The sequence below is a fragment of the Lissotriton vulgaris genome, chromosome 6 (genome assembly GCF_964263255.1).
Source record: "Lissotriton vulgaris chromosome 6, aLisVul1.2, whole genome shotgun sequence".
In the NCBI taxonomy this organism is placed as follows: Eukaryota; Metazoa; Chordata; class Amphibia; order Caudata; family Salamandridae; genus Lissotriton; species Lissotriton vulgaris.
In genome coordinates this window covers 733,215,000-733,234,710 of record NC_141694.1, presented here as the reverse complement: position 1 = coordinate 733,234,710, position 19,711 = coordinate 733,215,000, and the positions used below count along the sequence as shown (strand labels likewise).

The 19,711-nt window shown below is 45.7% G+C and overlaps 1 pseudogene; it reads right to left on the bottom strand.

The window, feature by feature from the left end:
• Positions 1 to 6,526: 6,526 nt before the first annotated feature.
• Positions 6,527 to 7,541, bottom strand: LOC147707924 (28S ribosomal RNA; annotated as a pseudogene).
• Between the last annotated feature and the right edge of the window lie 12,170 nt (positions 7,542 to 19,711).

The window sequence follows — 19,711 nt, the reverse complement described above, 5'->3', positions numbered from 1 at the left end:
GCCTTCGTACATTAAGAAAGCCTTTCCGTCTTATAACAGTGTCCCTGGCAAAGTCTTGAGAAATAGAAATCCTGTGGCCCTCGCAGGTAACCGCCTTGATCTTCCTCATCTGAGCTAAAATTTGTTCAGAATGTTGATGACGCAGCGGTTTAAAAATCACCGCCCTACGATAAGGTGAAGATTTGGGCCGGAAAGTAGGGACTCAATGAGCACGTTCAATATCAAAGTCTTTCTGAAAAGAAATCTGTAGAACAGAAGGAATCCATTGATACAAAAAGTCTATCAAAGAGGACGCTGACTTCTCGGCATCCTCGGGCAGACCAAAAATACGCAGATTGCTCCTGCGATTACGATCCTCCTGTTTCATAAGGTCTCTCCGTATCGCCATCATGGAGCGTTCCATCTGTTGTATTGATTTAGAGTGCTGTTGCGCAGTACCCTCCGCACCACCAATCCGTGATTCAGCAGCCGAAACACAAAGTGATAAGGATTTGAAATCATTTCTGATTGCTGCAACCTCAACCTGAAGAAGGTCAGTATTAGTTTTGGTTGATTGCGCAATATCATGGACAGCATTCAAACGGGACAGAATAGCATCCAACGTGGTACCAGCAACTTTCTGAGCTGACTCCGGAGTAGGAGAGGTTTGCTTTAACCTCTTGAGGTTACCTTTCGAGTCTTTGGTCTTGGGAGACAGACCCATGTTCTCAGCCATTAGAGTATGCAATAAAAACAAAAATACATACACGTGCAGCCTATATGAGTACAGTTAGGAAAGGTGCAGACACGTCAGAAATAAAAAACAGCACCTTGGGAACCAATAACGTACTCAGAATATGTTTAAAGACATAAGTAATTACAGCAAAGTACAATGACGCCATTGAGAGCATCCCAAATCAAGAAAAGAAAAACAATGTTGCATTTAAAATACAAATGTCGCCATATTGAGGAAAATATCTGAGGAGACATTTAGCAAAAAAAGATAGCAGTGTATAACCACATGACTAGTATTAGATTTGCAGTGAAATAAATTAGTTGGCAAGGACAAAAGACATTCACTTGTAGCGAAATCTCAGAGTCACAGTCATAAATGTCGCTTCCACAATAATGGCCAAAAAGAACATCAAATATAGCAAAAGCTGTGGTAAAACAGAATCACCACTACCAAAGCACAAAATGGCGGCCATTTGCAGAAAAGAGAATATAGAGAAGGACTCTTTGAAAACAGAAGCATCAAGCCGGATAGCAAGAGCAGTAAAAAAGACACATGTAGCTCACCAACTAGTTCAGCATAGAGTTCGTCGAGTTGTTACTGAAGACAGTCATAAAAAGGGGCCATAATTCTCCACCTCACAAAAAACTCCCAAACACAACATGTTAGGAGGAAAAGCCCTTTTAAAGAAGCCAATAAAACCAATTTGGGCAAGTAACACTTCTTCTCTTTCCTGTAGCGAGGTTCCGGTGAAGTGCCCAGGACATGAAGAAAGAAAAATGCGAGCGCCCCCACCAGGATAGAAAATGGAGGCCGCCCACGAATTCTAGCGAGAGGGGCTCTGCGCTGAATATCAATGCCTTCAGAGCAGCGTAAGTATAAGGAGCCGCACAAACCGCTCACGACATGTTCCGGTTGCAAATGCGTCAATTCCGAGCAGATTTCACCGCGTATGGGTGTCAGCAAACACCCTGACGGTCTTTGTCACCTCGGAGCTCAAGCGCAGATCGCCATTTCACAGCGACGCGCAAGCCACGCCCCCTTTATTTAATAGTTCTTAACATGGCACTTTGGGGACCCCAGACGGGGTGGCAGATCGTTTTTCAAGTCATTGAGATGAAGATAACACAATGCTCCGAAGTACCTTTTTTTTGAATGAGTATAAAAGATATTGTGATGCATACTTCAGTAACATGAATGCTTTTATTAATCAAGAGAAGATGTCCAATGTTCTGCCTGGAGCCTAGAATGCTGTGATTATGAATTGTTGTAGGTATTTTAAACAACTTTGGAAATTCTTTTGAAAGTGCATCGAGTGCCAATTGTATGTAATTTTAGAAATGCCAAATTATGGTGGGAGTTATTTAAATTATAAATGTATGGTATATATTATTTAAAAAATGAAGTTTGTAAATACTAAAACACTGAATTTTCTTCTGGTGGTCTTAGGTATTTTTCCTGACAGTTTCAGCCATGGCTCACATGGTGGACACTGGACATGGTGGGCAGAGGAAATGAGCTAGGTTTTTGAAATCCCTCAAGACCCTGCTTTTTAAGAAATGTTTTCTAGGTGATTTTTCAGGTTTGGTGGAGCGGTTCTCTTTCTCTGATTAGCGCTAGGGTGGCTATGGATCGCCATGCGCTCTATAAATCTCATAATATAGTATAGCATAGTATAGTATAGTATAGTAAAGTATAGTATAGTAGTCCGACCTTAACAGGGCAGGCTTACTGCTACTATGGCTCAGTGGTCCTGCGGCAGACAGACTGCTGCTACAGATGTTAGACTCTACTGAACCAGCATAACATTGTGGAACCGCAGGTTTGGCTGGGAGGGAGGACCACCAGTTTATTGTGCCCGTCCTAGTTTACCATACTCTGAATAATGCTCAGAATCTTCAGTAAAAGGATGCGCATGGATGCCTTTTACTTTGTTGGTGGGAAATGGATTCGCTATCACAACATTCTGCATAGCTCCTTTGTGTTCCAATCTGGCCCTGACACAAGTGACGTTTTCTTTCTACTGAACCCTCAAAATACTGAAGTATCCTAAACGAGAGGTGCAGAGTTACCTCAATGTACTTACATTGAGGTAATTCTGCACCTCTCCTTTGGGATACTTCAGTATTGAAGTAAAGTCTTGTGGAATGACATTGGCCCTGATTACCTTCCACATAATACATCAGTAGCGTAGTTTCTCAGCTTTTCTGTGGGTGGAGAAGGCAGTTGTTATATTTTGGCTACATGGCCCGATAGATAGTTAAAAAAAACCTATAAATTGCCCTGTTCTACAGCACGGCCATAAGTCGAAACACAGACTAGAAATGGGAAAAGGCAATAAATAAAGAGGGTGAAATTCAGTCAGCAAATGCCGTTCGTGGGTGTAAATAAAGTATTGAAACATGTAGTGGGTGCAGTATGTTTCTCTGTGAAAGACAGTTTAAATCGAGAGTTTAGTTGGCCACTTCCCTATAGTCAGTCTTAAAGGGCATGCATGACAATCGGTGACTACTTCAATGAGTGGTGAGCTCGTAATCCTGCGAAGAATGGGTATGAAAAGTGGCAGGTGCCCGAATACTGAATTTTTCCTGTTTTTAAGGCCTAATGCAGGGTAATTTTTTTAAGGGGGCTCGAAACTGTTCTCTATCAGGCTCTGATTGTGCCCTGGCACAAGCGGTCCGTTTTTTTCTGGACTGCAGTGTCAGCAGGCACATGGATGTGCCCGTGCTCCCACTGCTCACTTCTCACTAGTGGAGAATTTATGGCATTACTTTATGCCAGGTGAGCCTTGTAGGGGAAGGGAAATCCTTTAAAGAGAGTCAGTTTCTCTCTGTATTTCCCTTATCTTTTTGAAACTCAGGACCAGCAATATTGTCGTGGTGTCACCAGGGCTTTAAGTGGAAGCTTCCTCAGAATTATATACAAGCCATAGTTGCTGCTTATTTATCTTATTTATCTTTGTCCCGCGTATCTTGCTGAGGAATTCACGCCTTATGCACCTTCCAGGACCCTCCGCTCAGGAACCAAATCCCTTCTTCTGGTCCCACTAGTCAGGAAAGCTGGGTTGGGTAGGAAGGCATTTTCCCACCTTGGCACTCTGTACTGGAACCAACTCCCTATTCTCTTGAGACAATGCCCCAAACATCTCCAATTTAGAAAGCACCTAAAGACCATCCTATTATGATGCCGTTCATTAGCTTTTTTGCAGACTTGTCCAAAGCGCAGAGATACGCCTTTGGGGGTCGATTCAGGCGCTACATAAATAAATATGCAACTAATAAACATTGACAAAGCCAATAGTCCTGAAATGTTTTAGGTATGATGTTACTTTTTGTATCTTATATCTGGATGCAATGACAGAAACAGCAAAATACAAGTCGGGCGGAACAATATGCAAAGCACATATTTTTGGCTTACGTGTTTTAAGCCAAGCCCTTAAATGCATTGACCACACCCCTTTGAGAGACCCCACAGTTTTTTGATCCCGCTTAAAGATGTGGCCTAATGGCAATATCTAACATCCCGAAAATAAATATTTTGACATCCAGCTTAAAGGTGATATTTTCTTCTGAATTCTGGTTCTCGCTGGGGCCCAGTGTACAATGGTGTTTACATTCTGACGGCCCGACAGCAAGAGGCTTCATGAAGTCTGACAGCAGAAAGCTCAACGGCATCAAGCAGTTATCTGGTTTGCTTGAGTGTCAACATAAACAAAGAGAACAATAAATAGTATTAGCATGTCAAGGAAATAGGATGCACAGCAAAGCGAAGGTGCACAAGGAAGGAAGTTCACAATGACCAACAAAGTGCTAATATATAGCTATGAAACTGCTCAAAGATTTTGTTTTTGTTTTTATGTGCATCAATCCCACCTTTCTCTTCTTCCGCCACTCCTTTTTTCACTCCCATATGACTCCATTACTAAGAACTCTGTTTACTTTATTTTTTGAAGCATCGTTTTACACAAAGGGCACGCTGGACAAATGATTATAAAAAAGTGAAAACGTAAAAATAAAAATAAAAATTATTTAAAGGTCTGGAATGACAAAATGTACATGAAAATTACGCAAAGGACAGACAGGACGAACTTTAATAAAAATGTAAACACTTAAGAAATATATGAAAACACTTGTTCTTAAAAATCTATGCAGGATGGGGGCTCCCGCACCCCAGGGCCCACCTGACAGAGCTCAAGCCCCAGGCCCAGTCCCAGTCCCAGTCCCAGCTTTTGAACCCTGGACAAGCTGGCAAGAGCATCCCAGGGCCCTGATGGACCCCCTTTCCCAGCGCCCAGACCCTCGGCTGGCTTGTAGGACCGGGGTACTCCCGCACCCCAGGGCATGACGGACAGAGCTCAAGCCCCAGGCCCTGTCCCTGCTTCCAAATACTAGCCAGGCTGGGTTGACCCTTCCCAGGCCCTGATGGACCACTGTCCCCAGCACCAGGACCCTTGGCTAGCTTGCAGGATGGGGGGCTCCCGCACGCCAGGGCCCCCCAGATGGAGGTCAAGCCACAAGCAGGTCTCAGCTTCCTAACCCCAGCCAGGCCGGGGAGAGCCTCTGTGGGCCCCGAATGGGACCCCCGTCTCCAGCGCCCAGACCCTCGGCTGGCTTGCCAGATGGGGGGCTCCCGCACCCTTGGGCCAGCTGGACGGAGCTCAAGCCCTGACCCGGTCCCAGCATCCAAACCCTAGCCAGGCCGGGGATAGCCTCCCCGGGCCCTCCGTCCCCAGTGCCCAGACCCTCAGCTGGCTTCCAGGACAGGGGGCTGCCACACCCCAGGGCCTGCCAGATGGAGCTCAAGCCACGGGCCTAGTCACAGCTTACTAAACCTAGCCAGGCCAGGGACCGCCGTGCGTGGCGCGGGAAGTCCGCAAGTCACTGCCATCCCATACTGGGCCCGGTGTCCCCTTCTCAGGGCTTCCCAAGCTCTCCAGGGGCTCTAGCTCCGGCTCAACCCTCCCTTTCACATAGGGCTGGCCTCCTGCCGCTCCTTGCCCCGGAGACAATGGGGAGCTAGGCAGTCCTCCCCGCTCTGCAGCCACCCTACCCTGGCTACTGACTGTCACCCCGCCACACTCAGACCCTTGGCGTCTGGGTGCTGACTCGGGCGGGTGTGCCTTCCACCTTCCTGGTGCCCCGGGTGCAGGATCCAAGGAGGGTTAAGCCCAGGCCACATCCTCTCCCCACCGGCATGTCCAGGGAGCCCATTTTCCTCAACTACATGGGGGCTTACAGAACCCTGGGGAAGAACAAATGTTGGAATTAGCCTGACCGGCCAGTAGACTGGCCATCTGGTCACCAGGCCCGCAGGGCCATCTGGTCACCCTGCCCACAGGGCCATATGGTCGCCCAGCTCGCAGAGCCATCTTGTCACCCAGCTCGAAGGGCCATCTGGTCATGAAGCCAGGTGACCTGATGGCCCGAGACAACCTAGTGCCCAGATGGCCTGAGGGAGCCCTTGCAGTCCAATGATGGCGAGGGTGACCAGGTGCTCTGAGGCCACTGCTCAAGAGGCTCCTTCCTGGGGACTGATCAACTCCATGCTCGACTTGCGTGGGAGCAGTGGGAAGGGGGGCCCACCATCCCAGACCATCTGGTCACCCTGTTGACCCGCAAGGGATGGTGGCTCACATCCCCACACCCTGGTTGGGCAGGGACAGGAGGGGGGACCCCCGTGCTGGAGGGCATGTGGTGGAGGCGGTCTCTTACAGGCCTGCATCGCCCCCTTCTGCGTCCCTCCCACCGGCCCGGTGGCAGAGGGACCCACCATGGTGGAGGAGGGAGTCTGCGGGCGCCCATGCACGGAGAGACAAAAGCTTGGCTCAGAGGAAGACTTTCAATAGATCACAGCGAGGTAGCTGCTTTGCTACTTACAAAACCCTGACTCAGAATCAGGTCATCTACGAATGATTTAGTACCGGGTGCCCCACGAACATGCGGAGCACTAAGGGCGATGGAGGCAGCCTCCTTCCGTTCCCGCTCCGGTACCCAAGCGAGCCGCTCTAGGCACCAGCCCCCTCCAAAAGAGGCTAACTATTCCAGGGCAACCGAGGCTTCACAGCACTGCGTTATTGTTACGGTTTAGGGGGATTCTGATTTAGAGGTGTTCAGTCATAATCCCACAAATGGTAGCTTCACTCCATTGGATTCTCAGCCAAGCACATACACCAAATGTCTGAACCTGATGTTCAATTGCAACAACACATCATCAGTAGGGTAAAATTAACCTGTCTCGCGACTGTCTAAACCCAGCTCACGTTCCCTATTAGTGGGTGAGCAATCCAACACTTGGTGAATTCTGCTTCACAATGATAGGATGAGCCGATATCAAAGGATCAAAAATCAATGTAGCTATGAACGCTTGGCTGCCACAAGCCAATTATCCCTGTGATAACTTTTTGACACCTCCTGCTTGAAACCCAAAAAGTCAGAAGGACCATGAGGCCCTGCTTTCATGGTCTGTATTCATACTGAAAATCGAGATCAAGTGAGCTTTTGCCCTTCTGCTCTCTGGGAGGTTTCTGTCCTCCCTGAGCTTGCCTTAGGACACCTGCGTTATCGTTTGACAGGTATACTGCCCCAGTCAAACTTCCCACTTGTCACTTTCCCCGGAGTGGGTCAAGCCCGGCCGGCAAAGGGCGCTTGGAGCCAGAAGCAAGAGCCCCAGGGGGCTCTCCTACGCCTCACTGGGTAAGTGAAAAAATTATAAGAGTAGTGGTATTTCACAGGCGGGCCGAGGGCCTCCCACTTATCCTACACCTCTCATGTCTCTTCACTGTGGCAGACTAGAGTCAAGCTCAAGAGGACCTCTTTCCTCTCTGATTCTGCCAAGCCTGTTTCCTTGGCTGGGGTTTAGCTAGATAGTAGGTAGGGACAGTGGGAATCTCGTCCATCCATTCATGCCCGTCACTAATTAGATGACGAGGCATGTGGCTATTTCTGTACCCCCATGTGGTGGCTCATTCTGGGTTATTATGCTGCCCATCAGCGTGACAAATCGGTTTTGCTTCCAACAATACAATATTTGTCCGCTCCCTAGTACAGCCACACTGAACGCTGTCCTCACTGGAACTGGGATCACATATAGGCCAGAGATAGTACACCCTGCACTACTATTCCAGCAATTTAAAATTGTCTACAAACAGTCCAGAGAAATTAAAGTATGATTAGCAGGACATCAGTAATCAATGTGTGGTATGTAGTGATTATGTGTATGTAATTATTTGAAACCTATTCTACATTCAAGACATTTCAATAATCATGATGTACATATTTGTATCTAAATTTTTATAAGCACACATCTATAAAAATACACATCTATAAATTGCACATCTAACTAAAAAATGCACATCTATAAAAATTCTATAAAATTCACATCTATACTATTTCTTGTGTCAACTATAAACTATTATGTAGCTGTAAACCACATTTAAATATTAAAGAATCAACATTTTACAACAATATGTTTTACAAGGGTGATGTGTGCTGCAAGAAAGTGTACATCTCAGCATAAGCTTGATATTTAATTGTCCATGAATACTTGGCACATTTTAAGAGTGTCCATTAAAGTAGTCAGGCAAATATTTTTCTTCAATGGGAATGACATTTGAAGACCTAGATCAGCCAGAGCAACATCATTACATTGAGGCCAAATACCATGACATCCAACAATAAAGCCATGAAATTTTACAGTATTACATTTGGTAAGATCTTTGATTTGCTGTGACAGATCCTGATAGTATTTAAGTTTACTTTCAAACACAGATTCAAGGGAATTCTGTGAGTTTTCATAACAAATTCAAACATCAATCACTACAGATGTACAATTTTTGGTGAACACTACATCTGGTTTTCGTAGTTCCCATTGATCATTCTCAGCATGAGGTTCCCTATATGCCACCCATCCACACCTTTTTGCTCTATAAATGAGCAATTCCAAAATTTTGTTATGTCTTTTTATCCTTATATCCTTGGTTTTGGGACATGCACCTGAACTATGTGAAATTGTTTCGCAAATATCTTTGTAGTATCTACATGTAGCACATGTACGATTTCTTCCCCAAGTGATGGTTTCTCTAGTATACAAGACATTTGCTCTCAACATCAGCGCAGCTATGTACAGATTTTCTTTCATTTTGTTATGCTTGCTAATCCAGAAATTTGAGGTTGGATTACTTGCTAAGTATTTTATACCATCACCTTGGACAGAGAGATTTGCCCATTCCTCAAATTCTTCTTTTCTCCAAACATATGTTGCTAACAAATTCAAATCATAATTCAGAAACCTACTGTCTAAAATGTTGAGTTTGTGTGTTTTAATGATGTTATCAATTTTATTATTGATTACTTCTGCATACATGAATGAATGAGCTATGTACAGATCTTGAGCTGCCCTGAGATATAATAAGCTATTGACTTTGTTTTGACCAATTGTTGTACATAGTTTTGGTATACTGAGACCCCCAAAAGATCTTTTCGAATATAAGAGACCATCACATGTGTATACAGGTAGGTGTAGAAAATGTTTGACATGCTTTTTTATTGTTTGATCCATAATGTTTAAAGTTTTAGCTTCTGTTCCTGCCATTTCCAATTTAAATGACAGTTTTGGGATCAAGTACTGGCACAACATTTCTACTTTCTGTGTGGGCTTGAGTGGTTGATTATCAAGTTTTTTTAGCCCAATTAACAAGAACCTCGTTAATTTTGTTGTTGCGTGTATGGCCGGTGTGCGGATCAAAGTTCAATCCAAGATATGACTCACTTTCTACTGGATGAATGTTTTCAATGTTTTGTTTTTCGAATTGCCATGTTTACAGTTGTTAATCAGGATGTTATCTTTATGGTGACTTATATAAAATCCATCTGTCTTTTTCACATTAAGTTTTAATCCTGATGTTTTGCTGAATTTTTCAATGACTTTCAGATTTGTACTCATTCCTTCCCAGGTGTTGCTGAGTACTGCAATGTCATCTGCAATAGCTAGACGGTGATTTGCTCAATGAGACCATCAGATCCGAATAAAAGCCCTTGCCGTCTTTCTGAAGATCACAGATCAGAGGATCCATGGCAATATTAAATAGCAGTGGGGATAAAGAGTCACCTTGTTTAACCCCAGATTTCAGGGCATATTATCAAGGACTGCATTAAAATTATCGCCGGTTTAGCTGCAGAAAACTGCAGCTAAAGCGGCGATAATGGGCTTGATAATAGGCCCTGGAGAATTCCAATAGAAGCCCATGTACACACCAGAACATGGACTTCTCAAGGGCATATTATCAAGCCCATTATCGCCGCTTTAGTGGCAGTTTTCTGCTGCTAAACCAGCGATAATATTTAACGCCGTTCTTGATAATATGCCCCTTCATTGTTATTTCAGGAGTTGCTTTGTTGTTCTTTCCCTTGAAAAATGTTGTTGAGTCAGTGTATACCTCTTTTATTATGTCTCTAATGTAGGCTGGAACTCTCTGCCTTGCAAGACTCTGTAAAATGTGACCATGGCTGACAGAGTCAAAGGCTTTCGAGATATCGATGGAAACTACTGCTAATGAGTTTCTGTTATTTCGTGCCCCTTTTATGATATTGTGCAGAAGAGTCAGATTTTCGAGACAACCTCTCACCTTCATGAAGCCTTTTTTGTCTCGTATTTAATTCAACAAACAATGTTAGTCTTTTAGTTAATATTTTTGTGAATAACTTCATGAATGCAGTACCGATGGTAATTGGTAATTGGCCATCAATGCCTGATTTTCTTAACTTTGCTAATCAGTACATTCTTAGTTATCAATATCCACCAGTTCTTTTTAATACTTTCTGGTACTCTTCTCATCGATAACCAACTTGATAAGATGATAATATTCTGGGCTGCAGTCTTGGTTGCTTGTTATGCACGTAATTTAAGTCATTCAGGCCAATCTTATCAGGCCCCACTGTTTTCTTTAAATCTGAGCCATTAAAGGCATTAGTTATTTCAAGCAGTGTGATTTCTTTACACAATCTTCCAATTTCCCATTCATCTGGTATCCAGTCAATTGGGAAGCATTTAGGGTTTTCTTTTTCAATTATGTCTTTGTAATATTGGAAGATGTCCTTACCTTGGCTTCCTCCTTCATGTACGGGGAACCGCTGGGCTCCCACCGAAGTCTTCCAGCCACAGGCGCCTACACCCCGCAAAGGCCACACCTTCCGCTCTCACTAGCAGAGAGCCGCCATTACTGCTCCGGTCGGAGTTTCGGAAAGGGGGTCAGATGCTCCGCAAGCGACGCTGGACCGGTCGATCTTCGCTAGTGGGAGGTAGGGAAGGATTCATGGCGCTTGTCTCAAACTTTCAGCCATGGATGGCGGCGGATAATGCAGGATAAAGGTGCTGGAGACTGGAGCTTTGTTAGGCAGCGGCCATTCTCGTTGGCAGCTAGCCACGCCCCCCAAGAGTCACCTTGTTTAACCCCATATTTAATTGATACTTTAGGAGTTGCTTAGTTGCTTTTTCCCTTGAAAAATGTTGTTGAGTCAGTGTATAAGTCTTTTATTATGTCTCTGATGTATGATGGAGCTCTGTGCCTTGCGAGACTCTGTAAAATGTGACCATGGCGGACAGAGTCGAAGGCTTTTGAGATATGTATGAACACTTCTGCTAATGAGTGACTGTTTTTTCATGTCCCTTTTTTGATATTTTGCAGAAGAGTCAGATTCTTGAGACAACCTCTCACCTTCATGAAGCCTTTTTGTCTCGTATTCTATTCAACAAAAAATGAGAGTCGTTTAGTTAATATTTTTGTGAATAATTTCATGAATGCCGTACCGATGGCAATTGGACGCTAATTACTGATTTTTTAAAGTTCACTAATCAGTACATTCTTGGGTATCAATATTGACTGGTTCTTTTTGATACTTTCTGGTACTCTTTTCATCGATAACCAAGACGATAAAATTCTGGGCAGCAGTCTTGGTTGCCTGCTATGCACTTTATTCAAGTCATTCAGACCAATCTTATCAGGCCCCACTGCTTTCTTTACATAAGAGTCTTCGAAGGCATTACTTATTTTCAGCACTGTGATTTCTTTACATACATTTCTAATTTCCCATTCATCCGGTATCCATGCATGAATTTAGGGTTTTTCTTGTTGTCTTTTTCAATTATGCTTTTGTAGTATTGGAAAATTTCATCAGCACTGATTTGGCAAGTGGCATCTTCTGACTCATCAGTGATTATCCTGGCAATTTTCTTTTTGTCTTTTTTAAACATTGCGTGGTATTCTTTATAAGAGTGGGCGGCCAGCTACGCTCCGTGCACGGAGTTTGCGTAGTGCCGCCTACTCCGCATTTTGCGTAGCGGGCGTAGCCAGGCGGCACTACGCAAGCTCCGCAGACGGAGCGTAGCTGGCCGCCACCCGCCTCCCTCCCGCCCTCCCTAAATACGTTAAATTAAAAGTATTAAATAATTAAAAAGGCACTTACCTTGCCCGCCGCTGCCCGCCGCGTCCCCGGGGCTCGATATCTTCTTTGTTGCCGTCTTGTTTAATAATGCGCATGCGCGGGCGGCCGCGCATGCGCATTTCTCACGAGAAAATGCGCATGCGCGGCCGCCCGCGCATGCGCATTAGTAAACAAGACGGCAACAAAGAAGATAGCGAGCCCCGGGGACGCGGCGGGCAGCGGCGGGCAAGGTAAGTGCCTTTTCAATTATTTAATACTTTTAATTTAACGTATTTAGGGAGGGCGGGAGGGAGGCCTGTGGTGCGTAGTGGGGCTACGCGGAGTGCGGAGGTGGGCGTAGTTTCTCGCCCACTTCGCGTAGCTCCGCGAAGCCCCACTACGCCCACTCCGCCCAGGGTTAATTCTTTATAGCTGCCCTTTGCCTTTGCATAATTTTTCTTGTGTGTCCGATTGAGCCTTCCAATTTTCTTGTCTTTCTTTGGTATCTTGTTTTCTACCAAGGCATTCTGTTGCTCATCTTGAGCAGAGTTCATAGGCTTATTATTGAGTTTGCTTGCTGGTTCTCTACGATTTGCTGGTGCATGACTTATATCAGTGGTGTTTCCTGAGATATAAGTCACTATCTCATCCATAAAATCCATAGCACCATCATGTTGCTTTACATTTTTGGTGTATTTCTCGACTACTGTGATTCTATCTTCCAGCTCATCAAAGATTTTGATTTTTTGCACACGTTTTCGATTGATAAAGTCTCTGCGCTTTTCCGTTGTTACATCCACTGAAATCTCTGGTTCATCACAAGAGTCATTCTCAGAGACATTTGATGCTTCCAGTACATCCTTTGCCAATTATTTGCTCTTATCTCTTCTATCTCTTCTTTTTTCTGCAATTTGTTTTCTATTTTAATTGTCAAAATGCGGAATCATCAGTGCATCAATATTTTTCTTGGTCTCATACATTTTTTTCCAATTCTGCTAATAGAAGTATTTCTTCCTGTAACCATAGTTTTGATGGTTTGCTGTTTGCTAGAGCTACTAGTCTAGCCTCATTTTGCGCTCTTGGATGCGCATGCCGAGCATGTTGTGAAACTCCAATTTTTGTTCCTAATCTGAGGTCACAGAAGCTGCACAGGAATGGCAACTCTCCTTTTTGAGGTCTTCCTTTACATTTGGCATAATGGAATGCAATATTGTGGTATTCGGATTCAGATTTTGAGCAGAAAGTTTTGAGTTAGAAGCCTTTATTCTTATTAGAGACATGTTTTCTTAGTTCTTTAAAAGTTCCTAATATGTCTCCACAGAAGTCAAATTTATACTTTTCGTCTGGGTATTTCCAATATGTGACTTATTTGTGTAATCACTTTTCTTTGTTCCTAATTTTTGGCTGGCTTTGTACACATCAGGTAGATTTTAGAAGTTGGTCTTAACAATGGTATTCTTGGCTGAGGTGGCCACAAACACTTTGGTTTTGCTGAGGTCCACTGTTGTGTCTTTGTCTGCTACGAAGGGTGAACTAAGAGCTATATCATGACCGGAATCATTGTTGCTTGTTGCATGGTTTGAAGCGGGTGCTGGTTAGTCAAATTTGGTGAGGAGGTTAATGATTTCTGGAAAAGACAGCACCTCCTTTTGCCATATTACCAGGGTTTTTAATCTCCTGGAACTACCCCATCTGGAATTGTGTTCATTTGCTTAGCCATTTCTCACTATCACACTTGTCTCCATGATAGAACCTTGTTTGGCCTGTCTCTATAGACTTTTCTACACAGAGTCTAGCACTATAGAGGCAGTTACCAGCAGGACCACTGGGAATTTAAAGGCCACTACAACTGAGAATAGGTTTAGAGAGTCATAGTCACTCCCGCCATTTACCCGCGCTTCATTGAATTTCTTCACTTTGACATTCAAAGCACTTGGCAGAAATCCCATTGCGTCAACACCCGCTTTGGGCCTTTGTGATGCTTTGTTTTAATTAAACAGTCAGATTCCCCTGTCTGCATCAGTTCTAAGTCAGCTGCTAGGCGCCAGCCGAGGCTGCACGCCGACCCGTGCCCATGGGGAGGGGGCATGGGGAAGGCGACCACCGCAACTGGAGCGATTACCAGGAAAGGCCTGGCTCATGTCCAGAGTTGCCGCCGCCTCGAAGGGTTGTACCTTGTCCGTCTGCTGCATGCGCCCAGCCTCGCTTCACTCCCCAGCCCGACCGACCCAGGCCTTGGAGGAAATCCTTATCCCGAAATTACGAATCTGACTTGCCAACTTCCCTTACCTACATTGTTCTAACATGCCAGAGGCTGTTCACTTTGGAGACCTGCTGTGGATATGGGTACGGCCCAGTGCGAGATTTGCACCATATCTCCCGGGTTTCAAGGACCAGCGAGAGCTCACCGGACAGAACCGCAACACTTTCCAAGGCTCTGGTCCTTCTCTCAGGGCAAACCCATTCCAGGTGGACCTGCCCTTCACAAACAAAAGAGATCTCTCCATGGGGCTCCTGCTGGCTTCTCCGGGATCATTTGCATTACCGCAGTGGATGCTGCGAGGGTGCCTGTCTCCACCTGTCTCCACCACTCCAAGTTCCGAGATCTGAACCCGACTCCCTTTTGATCGGCTAGTGAAAAAACCTCAACCTGTTTTATATCGAAGGGCCTCTACTGACCACTCACCGCGCCCACGGAACTCAGCTTCCCCTAACACCGAGTTATTGATTTTCCATTGACAGAGGTAGTCTCAGAGTGATCTGCTGTGCTGGTTGGACTGCCTCCCACTACTAAGACCTGCTGATGAGCCTGGGTGGCACTTCCCTGTTCTGAATCTGAAGGCTCTTGCCACTACCCACTGTATACTATATAGTAGCCGAAATCTAAGCAGTATATCCAGACGTAAGGCCAACTCAATCTTAAAGATCCAAAATGGGGAAGCCTGAAGGGACGACAATCCAAACTCTCATTTGATGTGTAAAAGACAGTCACACGCTCAAGTACCGAGGAGCAAACACAAAATTTGGAAGACTCATTTCAAGCACACTCCTCCACCTTTGATGACGAGGTAAAAATGCTTCTTCTAGTGATGCAGCAGAGTCTCACCTCTTTATCAGGCAAAATGGACACGATGAACAGTCGCCTCGACTTCCTGGTGCTGATAGTGGACAAGCATGATGAACAGATCAAGGAAGCAGAACTTAGGATTTCGGACTCAGAGGACGCTGCGGCTCAAATGCAAAAGCAAGTAACACAAATGGACAAAATCCTGAAAGTAATAGCCTCCAATAATGAGGACCTTGAGGTTAGGAGCCGTAGAAACAACATTCAAGTCCTACGAATTTTGTAAACCACGAACACTGGTCGCATGGAAGACAACATTGAGCGTCTCCTGTGTGACACCTTTGGAGCGACCGCCTTCTCCCACTTGACTGTGGAGAGAGATCATCAATCTCTTGTACCTTGTTCTCCTCCAGGCAGTGCTCCACGCCCTATTATTGCCTGGATCCTTAATTATCGAGACCGGGACACCGTACTTTGCCTAGCACGTGAAAAAAAGGTCCTGACAAGTGAAGGAATGAACTTTACCATAGATCCTGACTTCAATGTTGCAGTGCAGGAGGCTCGCCGCAAGTTCATCCCAGTAAAACAACAGCTTCACAAGGCACAAATTGACTTTGCCTTCCTCTATCCGACACACCTTAGGATCACACATCAAGGTAAAGAAAAGATATTTTTGAATCCACATCAAATAGAAGAGTTTCTCAAAATCATTAACCGACGCTCATCTCAACGGAATTCCGATGATCTCTCCTCCTTTTCTCGTCTTTCTGAAGACTTGTAAAGATGAGGGGATAAAGTTGTTACGGACCGATGCCTATGGTCCCATCGCTGACCCCCCATCGCTCACTCTGCGCTAAAAGAGGGCAACTCTTCGCATCTGCAAGAAACTGAACTTATAATCCACTAAGAGACACTGGATACGTGCAACTAGCATTACAGAGGCGAGTACCAGATATATAATGTGTAACTGGTAAGAATTGGACAATGGTACTTTTTTTGCGGCACAAAGGCGAGCACCCTCCCACTGCCACTCCCACGGCCTCACCTACTGCTACTGCAGGTGGGTATGAACGCCGGGAGAAGGGAGGTTAAATGTGCTGCAACAGCGGTTCCCCCACTATGGGTGATACCCTACATGCCTATCTTCAACGTTGGTCTGGTATGATTGCTTTGACTGGTTTGGGAACTGTTGGGGTTTGGGAGGGAAATGTCAGTCCAGCACGATTGGGGAGCTGTTTTGGGAGGGTTGGGGAAGGGTCGGGGGAGATGGATATCCAGATAAGGTTGTTGTTAACTGCTACACTGAACTATGACAGACAGACAAATGGTACTCTAATGACAGTAGCATACAGTACACAGGAGGCACTTCATCACTTATTGCACACCTCGAGTACCCATGGTTGATCTGTTGACTCATCGAAGTCTACAGATAATCATGTGGAATGTATGAGGACTTGGGGACCCACGAAAGAGTTGTCAGCTCTTGGCATATTTAGATAGACACCACATACACATTGCGTTAATCAAGGAAACACATGTTCATCCGCTACGACCCACTACCTTTGCTACAAAATGGGCAAATCGTTGACTATTCTCCTCGTATTGTTCATATGCTGGAGGCACTGTAATACTTATTAAAGACGCTTTGCCTTGAGTGCGGGAGAGGGCCGGACTGTTGCCATTCACGGGACAAGGACTCCAGGTCCCAGAAGCCTGAGGGGCCACGCCTGCTGCCCTGATCACCCTCAACTGTGCCAGGAGCTTTAAAATCTGCTCGCGCCTCCCGCTCCGCGGGAGACGCTTCGCCTTGAGGGCGGGAGAGGGCCTGACTGTTGCCACACACTGGACAAGGACTCCAGGTCCCAGAAGCCTGAGGGGCCACGCCTGCTGCCCTGATCACCCTCACCTGCGCCAGGAGCTTTAAAATCTGCTCGCGCCTCCCGCTCCGCGGGAGACGCTTCGCCTTGAGTGCGGGAGAGGGCTGGACTGTTGCCACACACGGGACAAGGACTCCAGGTCCCAGAAGCCTGAGGGGCCACGCCTGCTGCCCTGATCACGCTCCTCCTACCGGAAGTGCCTATTTAATCAACTACACCATCCACTTCGCGGAACGCGCGCGGACGGGCGCCGGGCGAAGCCCGGGACAAGGACGGGGCCGTCTGTGGCCATCCGGGGACGACGAGGGACGGGACGGGCCCCCTCCCTTACGCCCAGGATTCAGGACACTGCAACATAATGGGTAAGCGAAAACTACCCTCCCCTACTGTTGGCGGGACACCTAAGGTTAAAGTACCCAGGAATTCTAACAGTATTCTATCCTTTCTTACTACGGAGGTGGGGAAACTGACCACAGAAATTGCCAGGACTGAGCGTAAATTGGGACTAGAACCATCGCAGATACACAAGGGCGGTGTTACCCAATCTCGACTTGTTACTACGCCTATCCCCCTTGAACCTAAGATTGTCATTTTACCACCTAAGGAGACAGTCATACCTACCACCAATAACACCGTTGAGACTTTCGGGGTTATCCAAACCCCTTCTGGTGCTGACGGGGTATGTACTGTTGTGCGATCAAAGCAAGCCAAAAGACAGTATAAGAAAAAGAACACGACCAAACCAAAGGGAGGCAAGGGCAAGGGCATCCTGGGTTCATTTGAATGTGCAATTAGAGACATGGTGGAAAAAGCTATCACTGAAAAAGTAGAGAACACGCTAACAAAAATTGCCTCAGATAATATTGATGTTTTACACCAATGCGTCGATGGCATCTTAAAGAAATGTGAGCGCTTGAATGTGTGTTTAAAGTCTGTCGAACCCGCCGCATTTGTATTTAAAGGGAACACGACGGGGACACCAGGACTCCCATGCACACAGCCACCTAGTGGATGCAAAAGACCTAGAGAAGAGTCCCCTGTAGATGAGAGCGTGGCTGTCATTTCTCTAAGTGATTCAGCCATTACCCAGGTAGGCGCCCCCAAAACAGCAGGAGAGAATACTTTACCCCCCAAATGCGTGACCTTGGTACAACACAAGACATCGAACCTACCTAACCTGGCACGCCAACCTATAATTAATTTACCTCCTGAGGCTGCTCCTTTTGTTGCCATTTTGGTTAATGTTCCCCCACTTAAGCACGATGAGAATGAACATTCGTCTCAACTCTTATCTAGAGCAAAGTCATGGTCAAATATGAATTGTACAGGTGACAATGACATTTCCAGTGCGATTCTTTCAGCACGATGGGTGGGCTGGCTTGGGTACACAAACAAGACCACAGAGGGTGATTGTGTGATAATTAATTTCAGTAATCCAGGTGAGGCTCGCAGGTTACTATGGGATGCCTCGCCACTGGAGGGACTAGTCGCAGGCCCCCGAGCTGTGCCTCTAGGTTTCTTTTACCCTATTACTAGACCCCAATCAACACTAAAAAAGGGTTACCTCCAAGGAAGGGATCATGGCAGGAAGGTCCCCCTGCCCACTCAACCAGCTCACATTCTTCAAGAACCTGATCATAGCTGGACCACGAGCAATAGGTCTAACCTCTCTAATTCTGGTATGCATCCACTGTTTACCTCTAATAGACCTTTGCCTTTGCATAATAGATTCACGCCTTTGACACGGGTTGTCGATCACAACTGACTCCCAGCCATCAATGACTCTCCGCCCACCCCTTCCCCAGTGGTAATTCCACTGCCAGGAAACCCTAGTAGAAGGCTCAAAATGGTTAGCTGGAACATAGCTGGGCTTCGCTCCAAAAGGGAGGACAGTGCATGGCTTAATTTTTTTAATCAACATGACATTATAGCCATGCAAGAAACCTGGGACTGCAACAACAATTTCTGGGTCCCTGGGTACACATCTTTCTTTGTCCCAGCTGTTACATCTTCTAGTGGTAGGGATAAAGGGGGCCTCTTGATTCTGGTCACTGTACACTTGGCGGGCACCGTGAAACAAATAGCCACTCGCTCCCCTAATTTTTTGTGCTTAAAGATTAGCCTAGCTAATGATCTTAAATTTATTTTTATTAACTTTTACAACTCCGTTTTAGACGGAGATCCAACTGAGCATCTTCGCTCTTTAGAGTATTTTTTGGCTAATTATATGGAATCTCAAACCACTTTTACGCACACCATAGTCATGGGGGATTTCAATACTCATCTTTGCGGGTCTTCTTGCTATATAGAAGACGTAGATTGCCCCTTTTCAGCCCGTCACCAACACTTTGAACACAGCCAAAAAGGTCAAGCACTTGAAAACCGTTTATCTACCATTGATCTTTACGAACCTGGGTTTAATGACATTAATGATCGTGTCATGACATACTGTGCTAGAAACTCTGAATCTATTATAGACTATATCTTTGTTTCCCCAGGTTTACTGAGTCTGTTTTTTTTCTACAATGCAGCTGTGACTGCTTTTAGCGACCACAACCCAGTCATCCTCGAGCTCGCTAACTCCGTTGGCCTGCTCAAGGAAGGAACTAATAAAACGGTGGAGCTGGACGTGCGGTCTAAG